This window comes from Prionailurus viverrinus, chromosome B2 (assembly GCF_022837055.1).
Source record: "Prionailurus viverrinus isolate Anna chromosome B2, UM_Priviv_1.0, whole genome shotgun sequence".
In the NCBI taxonomy this organism is placed as follows: domain Eukaryota; kingdom Metazoa; phylum Chordata; class Mammalia; order Carnivora; family Felidae; genus Prionailurus; species Prionailurus viverrinus.
The window spans coordinates 141,925,541-141,940,592 of record NC_062565.1 but is presented as its reverse complement, the minus strand read 5'-3'; the positions used below and the strand labels follow the sequence as shown (position 1 = coordinate 141,940,592).

At 41.6% G+C, this 15,052-nt stretch overlaps 1 protein-coding gene across 9 annotated transcripts in view; it reads right to left on the bottom strand.

The window, feature by feature from the left end:
* Positions 1-15,052, bottom strand: part of ARID1B (AT-rich interaction domain 1B) — a 450,840-nt gene that overhangs the window by 184,057 nt on the left and 251,731 nt on the right. The gene's annotated exons all lie outside the window — the stretch shown is intronic.

The window sequence follows — 15,052 nt, the reverse complement described above, 5'->3', positions numbered from 1 at the left end:
AAAGGTGTGGGAAATCACATCATAGCCTTGCACTGATTATGAGAACATATGTTGGAATAAAGTGCATTTTAACAGTATCCATCAAAATGTGTATGCATGTGATTAAGTGTTAAACCAATAGTTCTGATACTCAAGTGCAAAAATATTTACCAAATGGTTTATTTGAGTTGTTTGCAACAGTAAAAAGCTGAAATTATCACACTGCCAAGCAATGGAATGCTATACTGCTATTAAAAAGGAGGTACATCTATGTGTGCAGGTAAGATCTCTATGATATTAGACATTAAGTGAAAAGAACCAGAACCGTGTGCACAGTATGCTAACATCTGTATTTTTTTTTTTTAAAGTGGGGTGGGTTATACACTTGATTCACTTAGACCCCTTCTGGATATGTAAGAAACACATCAGTGATTACCTCAAGGGAGAGAACTCATTTTTTGCTGTAGTTTGTCTTACAACGTTAAGAATTCTTTTTGCCACGTGCATGTGTTCCTTGTTTAATTAAAAGTAGTTAACAGAATAAGCCCATAACATAAAAACTGTCCAATGTCCATAATAATCACAGAAATGTAAGTAAATGTCATAATTTATTTGCTAGAGAACCTATCTTTATGGTCTCATGTGTGACCAAATGTTTATAAAGTATGTGTACTATGCCATTATTTGAAAAAAAATGAGAAATTAGGGGAAAATGTACAAAAATATGGGATGGTGGTTAAATGAAGTGTGGTATTTCATATGACAGACCGTTGCATGCTCATAAAAAACTCACTTTTCATGAAGTATTTTATAACATAAGAGAACACTTATAACATGTTAAATTTTAAAAGTAGGATTAAAAACAGAAATTTGACATTATAAATATCCAAGTCTATCCATTTGTTTTCTTCATGCTTTCTAGAATGTGTGCCCATGCTGGAAAAGGTCTTCCCCACCCCAGGATTTTTTTACATATTCATTCATGTTTTCTTTTAATATGTTTGACTTTCATTTTTTATATTTAAATATTTGATCCATCTATAATTTATTTTGAAATAACAAGGGGAAGAGGTGACTCAGTTTTAATTTTCCATTTGAATAACTATGGTGCAGAATAATCCATTATGTTCTCTAGTGATCAGAGATACCATATCTTTACCATAATTAAACACTAAAATGATATAAATTTTGCCTCTGGTTCCAGGTAGGGATGGGAAGAGCAAAATTACCTGTGAGGTATTCAACCTAAAGGGAGATGGGAGTTGAGGGGAGGAGAATGGTAATAATCAACAAGAACGTGATCGAATTTGCAGTCACAGTATCTGTCCACAAGTAATTCATTAAGAATTCAGATGCTCTTGAAAAAAATAATGTTTGCCTAGAATGGTGTGCCTGCTTCGGTTGGGCCAGAAAGAGCAATGTACCATTAAGGAGAAGCAGACATTAACAAATAAACTGCCCTCCAAAACCATGTCCCCAGACTGATGACCATTGCAAGTACGGGACAAGCCCCTCCCTCCGCCCGCCTCTGTCCGTCACATTCACAGATACATAGCAGCTAACACTGGGTTGCAAAGTTTTTATTTTGGCAAGCAAAGAAGGTGTTTTTGTCTTTTTCTTTCTTTATTATTATTGCTTGTTATTCCTACTTTTACTTTCACTATTATCTTACCTTTTTGTAATCCATTGAAAAAAACGAACACTTAAAAAAAACCACGCAAAACCTTGCCAGCCTTCTCCTCTTATTAATTCTCCTCATTCTCCTTATTAGCATGTGCAGGCCACATGACAGCTCAAGGACACGGCTTGCTGAAACCGCTCAGTGTTTGGTTAGCTGGTAAGAGAACGCACAATGACGCCTTCTACCGCTCAGTGCTGCTGAGCAGAAGCACCATTCTCCGAATGTATTCAAAATTAACTAAAAACCTATCTCTGGTTAGGGAACCAGTAAATATTAATAGCGATGCTAAATTTCATCTGGGCAGCCAAAGAACATTTCTGTTATACCCAATATAGCGTAATACGATCTCAAGACAAACAATGGATTGGATATAATTATGCTTTTGACTACAAGTGCTATGCTCACATTATCTTCTCTACTGGGGTGTTAGCTGTGTCTTCGTATCCTAGGCTATTAAACTTAAACCAAAGTTGTCACCATTATGGTCACACTCCTCTTTCTAATTAGGTTCGCTGAGTGAGGATACCTTCACTTAAGATTTGCAAAGCAATCACAAACTCATGAATGGCTCAGAGAGAAAAAGACCTTGAGTGTGGAACAGAGTGTGTACAAATAGCCACCACTATGCAATGTGACTTTACAGGCCCTTCCACCGAAAGGTGGGATCGATTTCTCCACTCCTTTAAGCGGGGCTGGGCATGTGATTTGCTTGGATCGACAGAACGTGGCTACAGAATCATACTGTACCACTTCCAAGTCTAAGACTCAAAAGGCAAAGCATACTTATAATCACTCTCTTGAAAGTCAACCAGCTACCATGAGAACAAGCTCAGACTAGTTTGTTGGAGGACACAATGGTTCTGTTACCACATCATCCTAGCCAAGAGCCAGTCATCTCCAAGGAGCAGAGCCACTTAGCTGATCAGGAGCTGACTTAAGAAGGGAGAGCGAGCTCAGCAGAAACCAGGACAATTCAGGCTCAGACCAATTTGTCAAACTGTAGGATAGTGAGCTAAATAAATGGGGGCCTTTCCAAGCACTGAGTTAGGGGTTGGTCTGTTGCACAGGAAAAGCTACCTAGCGCACTGTAGGACTCTACACCACGGAGCTCTAGGTGTCCTACATCTGCTGGCAGAGTTCCCGGCAAGAACGCTACGACAGTAAAGGCAATTCTGAGAGCTGTTACGTATCTATGTAGCTCCCAATTTGAAACTGTCCAAGACCATAAAATTTGCTCTGAATTCTTTCCTGTGGTCCACGAGCAGCTGAGCAGTAGGGCTCCGGCTTTGTCTCACTGAGCTCCAATCCCACCTCTGTCCCTCCAGGCACAATGTTTCAGCGACACCAGCTGCCTTTCTGTTCCTAAGAATGACCGTTTCTTACATCAGGGCCTCTGTACTTGCTGCTCCCTCCTTCTGGAACACTCCGTATCAGATCTTCCCATCTCTGGTCCCCGGCATAACACTCCCACTTTGGTTCAAAGGTCACATCCTTAGATAGCCTCTCTTCCTCTCCTGCGTTACCACCTGAAATTTGATTGCCCATCCCTTTACTAATGTAAACGTCACAAAAGCAGGGACGTCCTGTCTCATTCACCGCTGTATGTTTCCTACCTAGAGAGTGCCTGGCACAGAGTAGAAGCTCAAGAAGTACTGCTGTTTCTTTTCCCCAGTAAATAAACATGAATGGTTTGAAAACTAGAACGCCACAAGGGGGCGCCTGGGTGGCTCTATCTGGTCAGTGTCTGACTCTTGATTTCAGCTCAGGTCATGATCCCACAGCTTCACGAGTTCGAGCCCCCGTGTCTGGCTCTGCACCGATAGTGTGGAGCCTGCTTAGGATTCTCTCTCTCTCCCTCTCTCTGCCCCTCCCCTGCTCCTGTTTTCTGTCTCCCAAAATATATAAATAAACTTAAAAAAATATTTAAGCATTTATTTTTTTTTAAAAAAACTGTAACAACACTGGGGCACCTGGGTGGCTCAGTAAGTTGAGCGTCTGACTTCGGCTCAGGTCATGATCTCGCAGTCCGTGGGTTTGAACCCCGCACTGGGGTCTGTGCTGACGGCTCAGAGCCTGGAGCCCGCTTTGGATTCTGTGTCTCCCTCTCTCTCTGCTCCTCCCCTGCTTGTGCTCTCTCTCTTATAAATAAATTTTTAAAAATATTTTAAATACCCAGTTTTACTATATTTGATGATGATACATATGCATTTCTTTGATGCATTTGTCTCTCCAGCCGAAAGAAAATTTTAAATTCCTTTCAAAAATCCGTTTTTTAAAATTGATGGCAATGAAGGCTGTTGCTCAAAGATAAGCCTCTTTTCTCCCTATTCGTGACTTAAAACATAATGATTCTCTTAGAATTGTACTGGGCTAAGAAATGACGATAGTAAATATTTTACAAGGAATGCATACAGTTCACAAACTTTCCAAGATTAATTTTTAAAAGTAAATTTTGGCTTTGCATTTAGGCTGGTTGACCACAATCACAGCAGACGGTTAAGAATGTTCTACCCACAGTGCAGGTCATACTGTGAAGAAGACCGCCAGGTGTCAATTCTACTGACGGATACTGGCACTTGGCAGGTTTCACTGGTCACAGCACTACCCCTACTCCAGAGAGGACTCTTTCACACAGAGTGCAAGTGTAACATCAGTCATATGACCAATATATTTGTAGATTTGGGGGCACTCGGAAAGCTATACCTAAAAACATCACGTGTATAAAGCTAATCAATTCTATACTGCCAGTGTTTATCAAGAAATGCGGGCTATGGAGTCATGAACATCTTAATCAATGCATAGGTATGTATTCAAGACTTCATCTGGCTTTCCTAATACAACACGCATGTATACAAATAATGCACATTTGTACACAAAACTTTTGAAAATGATCATACTTTTAATAAAAGCAGTGCTTTCATATTCACCTTTGGATCTCTCTGTAAATCATATTTTATTAAAGTAGAAAATACATGTACAGTAAAATGTTAACTATTCATTAAGTTATCATTTCTATGTGCTTGCCTTATCTGTATACTTCAAGTTAACATCTACTTCTTAGTAAGATTTCCTATATTTGTTCATAACTTCTAGGAGGTTTGATGAAGGAAAATACAAAAGCTACAGGTGTCCAGGCAGTTCAGATGTTAAGAACTTTTGAACAAGTGGTAGTTTATCTAAACTTTATAAAAACTGAGATAGTACTATTATCTCGTCTCCCATTGTATCACATTCATTGTGAACTGTCACATTCAATGCCATTTTAAGCAACACTTCCCTGTTTACCCAGGTATATACTCATTCATATATAAATTGATACAAAAAATTTATCAAATTTACTATACTGTACTTATACTATAATACAATTTGATGCATTCAAGTGCTCTCAAACCACAAGCCAAAAACACAAATTCTTTTTTTCTAATTTTATTTACCTTTCATAAAGAGGAAAATTTTATATTTTGAAAACAACCAGATAAACCTACTAAGGTAATAAAATTGGGAATTTGGCGAACGTAGTATTTGGCCATAGGTGACCCCCTATCTCAGTCCTACCCACTGTTAAGATCATCTCAGAAAAGCAAGTTGAAAGTTGTTATAAAATCAGTACGTGGAAGAGGTCCTGAGGACAGGCTGTGGGGACCCACAGGAAAGGCCACGTGCAAGTGTCAGCGTGTCTAAGGGGAAGGGGTGCAACAAAGAGGACTTAAAGGGATCAGATCAGAATGAAAAGGTGTTTTAAAAACAAAAATATTTTTAGATCAACAAATTAAATTTCCATGACTGCCCCCAAATAGCTGTTTGTACATTATTAATTTGATTATGGGTCACTGGTTTCTTTTTTCTGCTGCCCTCTCCCCCTGTCCACACGTCCCTGCCACCTCCCCCCCCCCCCCACCCCAACTCAGTCACCAAGGTCTGCGTGTAAGAAAAATGACAGGTGTAAGAAACTTCTTTTTTATCCTAAAATACTTCTACCAAAATACACGTTGGTTTTTAAAATACTGGAATAGGGCTTAAAATCACACTTTTATTGCCATGCATCTTTAAGGCCTTTCAAAATTTAAATTAAATCGTTAGGGCCCTCTTGATTATCAAGCTGGAACAGAAAGACAACTCAGTAAAAGAAACAAAAAAGAACATAAGGTTAGTTATACTTAAATTTAACTCAATTTTTTTTTACCTTTACCTTTAACTTAATTTTTTTTTTTTTTTACCTTTTACCTTACAACTTATTCTTGTTTTAGATGGGACATATTTTGAAGAACCTACAGATGTAATTAGGTAAATTAGCGACTGCAAAACTAAGAAAGAAGTCTCTAGGGAAGCCAGCCACTTTTCAATTCTTTTCACAGTTCCCGTTAAGTGGTATTCGACCAAAAAAGCTAACCTAAACTGGCACCCCCCACCCCCCCAATCATGTCACCTCCTTTGTTCCCGAGCAGGAGCAGTTTAAGACAGTCTTATCTGCCAAGGGCAACATTAACAAAACTTTCAAGCCAAGAGCCTAAGTCTGTGAAGAAAACTGAGGCTAGTGCTGGAAGTTCTGGAAGAGGCAAACGAAGAAAAAAAGAGCTGAAGTTTTCAAGGCAAGTAACTGTCAGCATACCGCTATTGGACTCAGCCCCCTCTTCCTCTCTCCATAAGAAATACATCTTCTAAAAAAAAAAAAATTGCACGAGAAAAAGAGGAAGCCTTCAAAAAATTGGTACTGGTTGTGTGAAAAAGTTTTGCCACGGAGTTCACGGGAGTGCTTTTTTTTGAGTTCAAACTGGTTCGATATTAATCTTTGAGAAAAAACCTAAAGGACTCCTCTCTAAAGAATCTAGAGTCTTCGACACTCAGAAAATATTGATAATTCAGGAGATGGACACTTTAGAAGAGAAGAAAAGTCAGGGAGATAATTACAAACACTCATCTGCTCACTTGAGACCTGGTGTCTGAGGACACGAGGGACTAAGGTCGGACTGGAAGCGGCCACAGAAACCTGAATGGGCACAGCTGTGGAGGCAAGACTGGCCTGAAGAGGAAGCGTGGCACACTTGTGACGCTCATCTGTAACGACCTCCCATCAAGATGCATGTCTTGACATGACACAGTAAAGTCACCTTCTAAAATACTAGTCATATGATTGCAATGCTCCCCTGAAGAATAAATTACTGAGGAAGAATCCTTTGATTGTACCGTAGATAGCAGTGTTTTATGGCAAAAAAAAAAAAAAAAAAAAAAAAAAGTAATTTGTGTAGAAACATGGGATTCAGCTATGAGAACTGACTCCCAAAAATCATCTAATTGCGGCAAAATAATAGGGCCACTTTGGAAAAGAGTTTGGCAATTTCTGATAAGGTAAAAGTAATGTTGCCACGTGATCCGGAAATCCCACTTCTAGGTCTTTACCCAAGAGAAATGGAAACATGTTCACATGAAAGCCTGTATGAGAATATCTGTTGAGGATTTATTCATAATTGTCAAAAAGTGCAAGCAATCCAGGTGTCTATCAATCAGTGAATGGATAAACAAAACTACGGAACATATCCACATAATGGAAAACTATTCACCAACAAAAAAGAAATTAACTGAACATGAATGAATCTCAAATATGCTATGCTAAGTAAAAGACGTTAGATTCAAAAGGTTACCTACTGTATACTTTCATTTCTGGAGCATCTTAGGAAGGGCAAATCTAAAGGGAAAGAAAACACACCAATGATTGCCTGGAGTTGTTGGGTAAGAAGGAGAAAGGGCCCGAGTAAAAAGGGAAAAAGGAAACTTTTTAGGGTAACAAAAATGTCCTATTCAGCTGCTCACAGATCCTATGAGAATCCTATTCTTACGTATTATCTTGTTTTGCATTTCACATTGTAGGTATTCACGGTACTCAGAAGATGTTACGTTTCCAAACAGGCAAGAACTAAAGTAATATTCCATAGTTTCTCATCCTCAAAATGCCTTTAATTTTCACCGCACAGTATACTTTGTTTGTTTTGCTCTGCTTTGGTAAAGTGTTTTAGGTCACAGAATTGAAATTTTCAGTTGATAATGTCTACAGATTCCTGCCTAATTTCAGAATTGCCAGATTCTTCTTCAGGGTGTGTGTGTGCGGGGGGCAGGGGAGGAGTTTGAGGTATTTGAAATTTTTTAATCAGGTAGAAACAACTACAGGTTGTTTTTTGAAGCTAGAAAGGAATCATGTGCCTAATAAAAGTATTTGGTTATTTACTACAATCGCTTATAATTTGAACTCCCACATGAAAACCAGCTAATTAACTTAAAATCAAAACTACAGTCAACACGAAAGCTAAAGTAGTATGTACAGGTTCAGACATGAAAATATTATGTAAGCTTTGAGTCAAAGCCACAGCCAACACTACAGCTAACGTATGTCCAAGTTCAGACAAGAAAACATTGCACGACCTTCAGATGTGAAGCACGATACTTCCCTCTTCATAACAATCCTTTCAGTCTTAGCTCAGAGATCTTGAAGTTCAATTTTTAAAATTCAGATCTTGGAAAACTCTTAAAGGACTACATATTTATAGTTGGTAAGTCAGCCCCAATAAGTCTAGAAGACGTAGGAGAAAATTCAGTTACTGAACTTCTACCGTGAAGTTTCTTTCTACTTAAAAAAGTACCAAAAGCTTGAAATATGTCCTCAAGGTAGAAAAGCTTGATTTTTAATGTTTGAAATGTCTGTTCTCCGTAGGTCCTTTTACTATTTTTTATTAAAGAGACTGAGTTTTGTTCATACAAATTCTTTACTGCTTTTCTTTTTAATGAGGCTTTCGAAATAAACAATGCACACCAAACTTGAAAAGAAACTAGCTACTTGTTTCACTTGTCACATTTCATTCATCTGTGTCTTGTTTTATCAAAAGTTTATGAACAATTTTGGCCAAAGATTTCCAATCAAGTTTTGTCCAGGCCAAAGGTTCTCAACCAGAAACAATTTTGGGTGCCCCTTCATGCCCCAATCTAGGGGACATTTCACAATATCCAGAGACGTTTTTGGCCATCACAACTGGGGTTGGGGGAGCGGAGGGGTTACTCCAGCTGTCTAGTGGGTAAAAATTCTACAATGCACAGGGTACAATGCGCCCAGTGGCTTAGTTGGTTGAGTGTCTGACTCTTGATTCCGGCTCAGGTGGTGATGTCACAGTTCCAGAATTCAAACTCCGCTTGGGGCTCTGTGCTGATAGCACAAAGCCTGCTTGGGATTCTCTCTCTCCCTTGCTGCCCCTCCCCCACTCACACTGTCTCTCTCCAAGTAAATAAATAAACTTAAAAAAAGATACTACAATGCACAGAATAGCCTCTTTACAACCATGAATGATCAGGCCCCAAATGTCAATAGTACCAAGGTTGACAAACCCTGGTCTAGACATGGAAAATCCCAGCTACCAATAATTCAAAAGCCTAAGAACAGAAAGATCCTTACTCAAATCTTTTCATTAACAGGAATACTAACAGTGCTGGGCTGAAAGTTATGTCAAGTGTTGAAACAGTTGGTTAAACTGCCTCATCACTGTGTCCACCGTGGAAGGGCTACAGAAACAAGGGTCCACACGGCAAAGTACTGCTTAAATAAAATGCTGTAAAACAAATGTTTCCTCCAGGAAGAAGCTCTCAACTTCCGTGACAACTGAACCCTCAAGTTCAGGCAAATAAAACTACTCAAATGAAATGTGAGTTCAATGCCATCTTTTACTTTTTTTTAAATGAGAGAGTTGTTACCAATTATGGTTAATACACATTCACTATTTAGAAAAAGAGGAAACGGGTGAAAGTCAAAAGTAATAACCTCTGAGATAACTCCTGTTAACACGTGTGTATAAGCATGCATGGGCATGTTTGCATGTGTGTATTTTAGCTCTACCTACAATCTGAATGCAAAATCAGTCCAATCAGACATTTGCTTGAAATCTCACTTAAATTATTTACTTTCAAGAGTCTCTTTGAGAGCCCTGGGGAGTGTGGGTACAGGAATCTCATACTCACCAGGATAGTAGGTGGGAAAAGCTTTAGAATTTTGCTGTAAACAGGATGCCTAGAGCAAACAGAAACTGCTCTTGGGGAGAATGGGTATAAATGACTATCCAAATTAAGTATGTCTTTTGTGCTAACATTTACTTGGGTTAGGATTTTTAAAATCCAAGACATTCCAGGTAACATTAGAAACATAACTCCTAAGCAAAGCTTGATGTACCTATAATTTCAGATGCATTTTCACCAATGAAATGTGTGTGTAAGAGGGTGCCGATTAACTGTAGAATGAATTAATACATGGGAGGATGACAGGTGAAATTGTTTTCGATTCAGGTTAACTGCACTGTTTTCAAATTCCACCAGCTTATTATGTGAAAGAGTTTGCCCTGTTTTCTTTTTCCAATTACACATAGCATCTCTGAGATATACAAAAACTTAAGCCTTTCCATTAATTCAATACTCACAAAACTAAGAAGGTAAAAGTTGTCAACTCCAAACTCACAGACCTAAATCAATTTAACCACTATTACACAAGATTGTAGCTCAAAACCTAAAAAGAGCTGTTATTCTTAGCCTATTTATTGGTGGGTACCAATCAGGGTGTCCCATAACATTACATTTGCTCTTCCCACTTCCTATAATGTGAGGGTGACTGGGGATTACAATAGTATATCCTTGTATGTGACTCACCTCTTTTTAACAAAACACTCAAATAATTTTGGATTTAATGTAACTTAAAACAGAACTGGCATGTGTCATAAGTGAGCGCCAACTCGATCAAAGTTAGAAATGTCCCTGATACAATCTATTTTTGAATTAAATCTTGTTTGCATCCATAGGTGAAAATACTCTGCTTACCCATCTGTACTATAAACATTATAACTTTATAAGACACAAAGGCAAATAGAAGAACATTAATATTCAGAACTATTCAAAGCCATTTCTCTTATACTCTTCTGACTTATTTCTTAGTTTATCAATATTGATGTAGAGGAAGAATATAACTCAGAATTATATTCTTATAATAAATCATCAACCTAAAATTCAAGAGTTCCAAAATTAAGTTGTGTTAGTCTTAAAAATAAAACTTGCCAGGGGCGCTTGGGTGGCTCAGTCGGTTGAGCGTCGGACTTCGGCTCAGGTCATGATCTCACAGGTCGTAAGTTTGAGCCCCGCGTTGGGCTCTGTGCTGACAGCTCAGAGCCTGGAGCCTGCTTCCAGTTCTCTGTCTCCCTCTCTCTCTCTCTGCCCCATCCCTGCTCATACTCTGTCTCTCTCTCTCTCAAAAATAAACATTCAGAAAAATTACAAAATAAATAAACAAAACTTGCCAGTTATTTTACAGCAAAAATTAACTGGAATAGCAGAGAATTGCAACTCAGGACAAGCAAGCTATGGCAAAACCACAGCCAAGTCCCAAGAACAAAGGAGAGGAACATTCTTTTACAAAGGAAAGCAGGAAGGAAGCTGGGAGGGCTGTTATAAACAAAACTAATGCAGGAAACTGTTGGAAGTATATAGGGCTTTTCACTGAGCTAGGAACAGTCTCTCATTGGCTGAGCTGTTGCTGTGGGAGGAGAAAATCCTTCTTCCTCAAACCAGGATAGTGAAGTAGTAGTAGCCAAAGCAGGATGGCTTTGCCAGGTACGTTTCTTCTCATCGGGTCTGCAGTTGATCAGGAGTAGTGCGGCATGAGAGCTCCCTCACTAGCCTCTGGATCCCATGTTAAAGGAAGCTCCCTTTCATTAATTTTCAGTTATTTTGAGTGTGATCTAGAATAAGCAGAACCCCACTACCAAGTAGTAAGCTACTTTTGTAAGTGCTATCAACAGAGTAAACAGACCTTAGGAATTATATACTCCACTGAGTGGAATAAAAGAAGTTTACAAACTAAGTGGTCATAATGGATTACTACTAGTCAGATTACACACGTTTTAATTAATCTACTGCAGTTTTATGTATCATCTAGCATAGCTGAGAATGTCGTCAAAGGTATCTAGATTGTAACATTCCACTTGAAACTTCAATGAGAATAACCAATGAATGATCCCTGAGTGTTCAGGACACAGAAAGGCTGAAAAGCAGAGAGGCAGTGCTGTGAGCAGGTTTTCCCACCAAAGAAGGCTGATGAGCATGTACTTGGCTCCAGATTATTACACACGTGCCTGTCTAAGCAGCCCCAGCCTTGGTCGGCCTGGCTCCTGGCAGCCTGTGATCCCGAACCTCCGGCCCAGCGGAGTTCTAGCAGGCCTAGGCCTCGGCCTTGGCCTTGGCCTCAGCCTCAGGCTCCACCTGCCCGCCGGCCCCACCCTTCGCTCTCCAGTGGCGCCCGGCTCCGAATTTGAAGCCTGGGCTTTGAGCTGACCCCACCCCTGCCCTCCAACTCCGCCTCTCACTCGCTGACCCCGCCCTGTTTTTGTCAACTGGGTTCTGAACTCGGGCCTCGCCCGGACCAGCGAGCCCCGCCCCCCGCCTAGAGGCGCGGGTCCCACCCTGTGTTTTCGGCCTGGGCTCCGCTCCGACACCGCCCCCACCCGCAGGGCCCGCCCCCCACCAGCTGGCACGTGACACACTCCGTTTGGTGGCCTGGCCTCTGAGCTCCCACCCCTCCCCTGCTTGCCTGGCCTCGCCCGGGCTCTACGGCCCCGCCCCTCGCCCACAAGCAAGGGCCCCACCCAAGGCTTAGAGGCCTGGGCTCTGCTCCGACCCAGCGTCCTTCCTGCCCAGCTCTTTCTGTGCTTTTCCACCACCAGACACTTGTTGTAATTGCGCAAAAAGAGTTGCAGCTTCATCCGGCCCTGGAAGTTGGGTGGTGGTATTTCTTTGGGGGCAGGGGAAGAGGACTGAAAAGAGCGATGCGCTAAAGGAAGTAGGGAAATAAAAACACGCAGATTTTGGCAAGCCAAACGGGAGGTTAGGGGGCAGAGGAAGCAATGTGGGATAGAACCGTGGCCAGAAAGGGCACAGGAAAGACGTTCTTTGCCTTCGTCAATCCAGCCGGGGTGTTTCATTTAAACGTTAGGCTGTGTCAGCAGAAACTTTACAAAACCACGTTTGACAGTACATTTGGCACCGCCTGCCTAGGTGCCCGTTTTCTGGCTTGCAGAAGGCAGCCCAGTCGGCTGCCCGCGCTCCTCCCCGCCCGCCACCAAAGGCCGGAGAGAAAGGGCCCAGGAGCCTTGCAGTTGCGGGAAAATGGCCACGGGGGCCCAGGCGCGCGGCAGTGGCTCCGGACGCGAGGGCCGGCTGGCCCGACGAGCTGGGAGACCCCCCCCCACCCCCACGGCACCCCGCCCCCTGCCGCCAGCCTACGTGCGGGGGAGGGAGAAGGGGAGGAACCGGGCCGGGGCCGGGGCCGGGGGCGGGGCGAGGGCTGCCTGCCGGGAAACCTGGAGCGCGGGCGGAGGGCGGCGCGGAGCGGTGCCTGCTGGGAGCTCGCCTCGCCAGAGCTTTGTTGCACAACCTCGCCCCGCGCCGCCCGGGCCGCTTTTCCACCGAGGAGGCGCGGGGCAGCAGCTCCTTCCTGATTCCCGGGGTTCAAGGCACCGGGAATTTCCGAACTCGCTTGATGCGTCCGCCCCCCTCCCCCTCACCTTTCAGGTTTCTTTATACTCTCTTCCTAACCATCTGTCTCTTCCTGATTGAGTGCCTCATCAAATCCCTGGATGTGCAGTCTGTTGGACACAGCTTGGAAAGAAGCAGATGCGGAACACTTTTTAACGTATGGGGGGCTAAGGTGGTATTAGGATAGAAAAAGAAAAAGTAATTTTAGGGCTGGTGGCTACAAAGGGGTCCTCTGTCCTTCAGACATTCGCTACTCTACAAAGCCAGTCTGTGGCAACAAATAAAAATAGATCAACTATGAGGATGGTAATTAATAAACTATGAGAAGCTGAACAGGCGGACCGGGAAGGCAAGAGAAGTAGGAGAGCAAGCTAGAGCCTGAGCCCAGGACAGTCATGGGAGAAGAACCGGGCTCAGGCCAGGGGCCGCCATGCAGGGAAGGGACTAAGCCCAGCACTAGCCAGAGGTTGGCTGCTGCTGAAAGATCCTGGTTCGCATGTCTTGGGGGGGCAGACATTTAAAGTTTTGGTTTTCCAAAAAGTACCTAATTTAATGACCAAAGTCAACAAACAAGCAACATTCTGTCACCCATTAAGGTTATATATAATTTATAGCCACACATGCCATTTTGGAGAAACGGAGTATTTCTTTTTGGAGAAAATAAAGGAATCAAGTCATTCCCTAAAAGAAGGCACATACGGTGTAAATGCACATACACTAATTTGAGAAAATAAATTTTTTAATGTTTATTTCTTTTGAGAGAGAGAGAGAGAGGCAGAGCTAGCAGGGGGAGGGGCAGAGAGAGAGAGGGGAAAAGAAAGAATCCTAAACAGGCTCAGTGCTGTCACTGAGGAGCCCCACCTGGGGCTCCGACTCAGCGAGCGAGATCATGACCGGAGAGTCCCCTGCTTAACGGACTGCACCACCCAGGCGCCCAGAAAATAATTTCTTGAGTTATCAACAAAAGTTATGTGGAAGAAGCTAACAGTTTGAGGAAAACTTAAAAAAAAAAAATTAGACAAAAACAATTTTAGGGAAATTGTGAAATTGTTAAAAGTTTTAAATCACTACTGGGTCATACTTTGAATCTCCAGTTGAGTAAGAAGTGGCTAAAATTAGGCTTCACTGTTGTTTGTATGATACCATTTCTCATTCAACCCCACCTACTATTTATAGTACCAACGATATCAGTAACAGAAAAACACGGTGGCACATACACTAAGAATCCAAGCATTTACAAACCCTTATTCAAATTTTAAAGTCTGGGTTGATACAAAAAGATGCCTATCACCTTTATCTTAAACATCTTATTTTTTAGGTACCAATTTACTACATGTTCCTACAACAATTTCTCAATAAAAAGGTTTGCCCCTGTACCCTTTATTTTTTAAATTGTCTCTCTTATGAACTGCTGCACTAGTACGAGGCTATGAAAGAGTAAATGTATATAAAACGATACTACTTAGAAGGTTAAAAAGCAAGATCAGAGAGAACTACTCACGTCCGTGTTAGGTCAATTCGTCAGTGATGAAAAGTTCAAAATTTGTTTAGATTCATCCAATTTATTTCCTGAATATTACTAATTTGGTAACAGTATAGTTTGCTGAACAGTTTTCAATTTTATTCCAAAGCTTTTTAAAACCTCAAATAGTTATTTACGAGCAAATGTGTTGTATATGCACTGTCCCCTCTTTCCTGAAATTACGTACTTTCTTCTCCCTCCCGTCCCTCTTGCAGCTATTTTCTGGTCTTTTGCTGCTCTGTAGTCCTCCAAATTATGCCAGTTGCTTGGTTGGTAGGTGTGTATGCATGTGTGCATTCACATCAGGAGAAAAAGGCAGGGGG